Source organism: Physeter macrocephalus, chromosome 14 (genome assembly GCF_002837175.3).
Source record: "Physeter macrocephalus isolate SW-GA chromosome 14, ASM283717v5, whole genome shotgun sequence".
In the NCBI taxonomy this organism is placed as follows: domain Eukaryota; kingdom Metazoa; phylum Chordata; class Mammalia; order Artiodactyla; family Physeteridae; genus Physeter; species Physeter macrocephalus.
In genome coordinates, this window is record NC_041227.1 from 95,325,699 (window position 1) to 95,329,866 (window position 4,168).

The window sequence follows — 4,168 nt, forward strand, 5'->3', positions numbered from 1 at the left end:
TGCCAGGAGCAGGGCTCCTCCAGCCATTCTTTTTCTCTACAAATGCAAGACGCTGCACATCCTGCTTCACCCCACCCCCACTGTGTGCACCCCTGGAAATTGGATCGTCTTGTATCTTCTAGGGGCGGGAGGTGCAGCTGGGGGGGTGTATTCCCAGGCACTCAGCATCCACTACATCAGGCAGGTGATTAGAACAAGGACTCCTCATCTCTCTACCTCTCCCGTCAGGTTAAATGTCCATCGTTACTTCGGGTCCTGTGTAATGGATGTGAAGGTACTAGAAGGTATCACATCTGGGGGTAGGGTACACTAGGTTCCTTTTTCAAGTATATGTAACTGTCTAAGCCTCAGTTTTCTCATTTGTAAAATGAGATTAATAATAGTACCAGAGGATTAATGTGGCTATTAGATGAGACAGGACCCAGGAGGTGCATGGCACAGTGCCTCGCGCATAGGAATGTCCAATTAAAAACACCGGTAGACAGTTGTGGTGAAAACGGTCCTGGAATACAAAAATTACCTCAAAGTTGTTCATAGGCCTAAACCAAAAAAAAAAAAAAAAAAAAAAAGATGAAGGGATAAAACTTCTAGAACATAGAAGAACGTCTTTGTGAAAGTGGGCTTGGCAAGGATTTTTTAGCTAGGAAGTAAGAAGTACAAACCAAAAAAGAAAAAAAATTGATAAATTGGACTTCATAAAAATGTAGCTGCTCTTTAAAATTTGGAAAGACTTTTTTTTTGTAATTTTATAAATTTATTTATTTACTTTTATTTTTGGCTGCATTAGGTCTTTGTTGCTGCGCGCGGGCTTTTCTCTAGTTGCGGCGAGCGGGGGCTACTCTTCGTTGCGGTGTGTGGGCTTCTCATTGGGTGGCTTCTCTTGTTGCAGAGCACGGGCTCTAGGCGCGCGGGCTTCAGTGGTTGTGGCTCGCGGGCTTAGTTGCTCCGCGGCACGTGGGATCTTCCCGGAGCAGGGCTCGAACCCGTGTCCCCTGCATTGGCAAGCGGATCCTTAACCACTGCACCACCAGGGAAGCCCTGGAAAGACTTTTGGAGGAATGCTTTTGGATGGCACATGGTCCCAAGAAGAATGGCGAGATACCTTCTTTTTCTTTTTGTAGATTTTCTGGAAGCAGACAGGAAGCCTTAGAAGGTTTAGAAGGAGGTTTGAGACAGTGCAGCCTTAATAAACGTTAGCAGGAAGGACTGCTTTCGGTGGCAAGTTACAGAAGATGTGACTTCCACAAACAGGCCCTTATGTCTCTCCTACTATGAGAAGTTTGGAGTAAGGTGGCTCATGTGTTTATCAGCTGAACAGTGGTGTCTGTGTGGTTCTCTGGATAACTCTTGGCAATTCTAATCTTCAAAGCAGGAAGGGGGGCTATGGGAAGCCCCGGAGACCGTCCCACTTGTGAGGAAAGCAAACACTTTCCCAGCATTTCCAGCAGACACGCCCTCGTGTCTCATTGACCAGAACTGTCATACGTAGCTAATTTCAAAGGAAGCAGGAAGTGGGGCCCAGATCATCACAAGGGCCGCGCCGGGACCCCATCCTAGGTCGATTACATGGACGTAAAGTGAGGGTTGAGAACCGCTGACTCAGAGCAGTTCATCACCGGGTACAGTGCTGCCCCAAACAGGGTGGGCCTGTGAGTGCAGAAGAAGTCAGGCATGGATGTCAGATAGGTAATGAACAGCACCTAACGCAGCACCCATCATGCCGGGGGAGTTTGCCACCACATCAGTCCACCCCTGGTATTCGAGGAGCTCACCTGTCCTTGCCCCTTACCCCCTGCATAGTCCCCTGTCCTTTTCCGTGATGGTCTCAGTTGCTAGGCAAACAGTCATGTTCCTGGAAAAGAAGACCTATCTCCCCAGTATATGGCACGACCTCCTACTCATAGCAGGTGCTTTCAGATCAGAGTTTGAAGTGTCTCACCTTCCCCCATCCCTCCCTTCTAGTGGCTTCCAGGCACCAGGTCTTCAGGGTAGGTAAGGGAGTAGGCCCATGGGCAGAAACCTACCTTCGTCATTAGGTGCAGCCTCTGCCTTTTTTCCCAGGCCTCTGCTTGATAATTCACACCCAGGCCCCCTACGGTGTGCAGTGTCAGGAATTCTCTGGGATTATGTCTTATAATTGAGGGGTTGAGAGCTAAGCCATGCTCTGTGGGCTGCTGAACTTCAGACAGGCACGTGGAGTAAGTGTTTGAACTGGGACAAAGGCTGTGTCGCTTAAGGGTCTAGTTTGTGGGGGACGCCACCCCTGTGGCTCCTGACACCTGCTCTCCCCCCGGTTTCCCAGCAGACACACCGAGCGTTGGGGCCATCAGGGATGCTCAGAGGGTGGGCATGCTTGTTGCCCTTCGTTACCTCCCTCTGTCCGCTCAGATCTCTCTGTGGACACATCTGTCACCCCCACTCGTGTGAGTTCCTCAAGCTTACGCACTAGGTTGCTTATGGCCATGTCACCGTGCCTCTCGTTGCCAGGCGACGGGAACAGCTTTCCCAACGACTTGTTGAATGAGTGGATGATGCACAGAGGCTCTCCTTCCTTCCCTCGTGCCATCGCTTCAGGCCCAGGGCAGTTAAGGGTTTAAAGCGGGTGTCTGGCTTTCTGGTGATTTAGTCCAGTTTGTCCCCACAGCCCCTAAGGACCGCTAGTTCTAAAAAACCCATGGGGGTACTGGGGGCTCGTAGGGTTGCACTGAGGCAGGAAGCAAACCTGCAAAGGCAGCCCTGAGACGGTTCCTTTACTGGCTTGTGAAAGCCAAGGTTGCTTTCTGAAGAGCACATTCATTTGACCCACCCTTGGCTTCTCAGGTGGGAGCTGTCTTAGGATATTTGGGTCAGGGGAGTGCCTTCCTCTTGAAAACCTTTCCTGCTGAGTCTCAAGACCTCGGCGGAGCACGAGACGGGATGGCAGGTGTGGCCGAGGAAACTCGGGTCCTTGGCTGTCCACCCTGGCCGGGCTCAAGCTCCATCCTTCCCCGGAAGCCTGTTGAGTGCTCTTCCAGGCCACATCAGTCCCTCCTTTCCTGCCTGCATAGGTAGCCCCAGAGCAACTAGAATGGGGGATGCTATCTAACGGGGATGCTAACTGCACAGAGGAAATTAACAAGCTCATCAGTGCCTCTGGGCAGGGTCTCCTGCACCCGCTGCTGTGCTGGCCCCTGGTACTGACACCCACCAGCGAGGCCAAAGCCTGATCCTGTTTTGTCTCAGCCTGGGTTTGAAGCTCCCATCTGCAGCTGGATGTCAGGCTCCAGAGTCGGCAGCCCCAGTGGAGCCGACAAAGGGGTCGGGAGGCCCTGAGTTCCCAGCTGTGGCCCTCTCACCCCCGGCCTCCTTGGGAATGGCTCCACTTGTGGTCTGGGGCGGACTTGTTTGTTTGTGTTTGAAGTTCCCCGGCTCTGAGTTTAACGTCAGGGCAGGGTTGCTGGTGGGAGGCTTGGCGGGGAGATTGTCTCTGCACAAATGCACGCGTGTGGCAGCTTCCCCGGGAGGGCATGGGTGTGGGACAGAGGGCGTGAAGGATGGCTGGTTGCGAAATACCCGGCTTGGGAATTGAGGTCACTTTCTCCTCTGCTCGCCCCGCTTCCCCTGGCATGCTCGCCCGTTCTGCCCCTTGCCCACTAATGGCAGCCCCACCGGGTACCCTCGAGACCTCTGCGAGGCTCGGCGGTGCCAGGGCCGAGGGCTGCCGCTGACACTCTTGGAGCTGAGCGCCTGGCTGGCCTGGCCTGTGCGGGGAGCCATGAGCTGCGTCATGACCTCCAGAGGCCTCCTTACAGTCTCACAAATCATTTTGCAACACGTTGGCCGTGGCAGCCAGACCAGACTGCTTAGCTGGCTGCGTTGGCAGGAGGTCCCCAGAAGCTCACTCCAGCTTTGGGGAGGAGGTAAGAGAAGTCAGGGGAGCAGCCCGGGGCCTGGGCGGAGCTGGCCGGTGCCGGGGAAGGAGTAGCAGCTTCAGGGACCGTACAGGGAAGGCTGGAGTAGGTCCTGAGAGCTTTGGCGACTTCCTGAAGCTTGGGACGGGTTAGACAGGGACCTGGCCCTAGCAAGGACTGCTGTGGACGTCCTCTTAAGAATATATAGTGTGGGGCTTTCCTGGTGGCGCAGTGGTTGAGAGTCCGCCTGCCGATGCAGGACACACGGGTTCGTGCCC

The 4,168-nt window shown here is 53.8% G+C and overlaps 1 long non-coding RNA gene across 1 annotated transcript in view; it reads left to right on the plus strand.

Annotated features, from left to right (window-relative positions):
* The first annotated feature begins 3,821 nt into the window (after positions 1–3,821).
* Positions 3,822–4,168, plus strand: part of LOC114487684 (uncharacterized) — a 9,405-nt gene continuing 9,058 nt past the window's right edge. Inside the window, exon 1 of the long non-coding RNA XR_003682944.2 lies at positions 3,822–3,899. This is a non-coding gene — a long non-coding RNA (uncharacterized lncRNA). The remainder of the gene's footprint in view (positions 3,900–4,168) is intronic.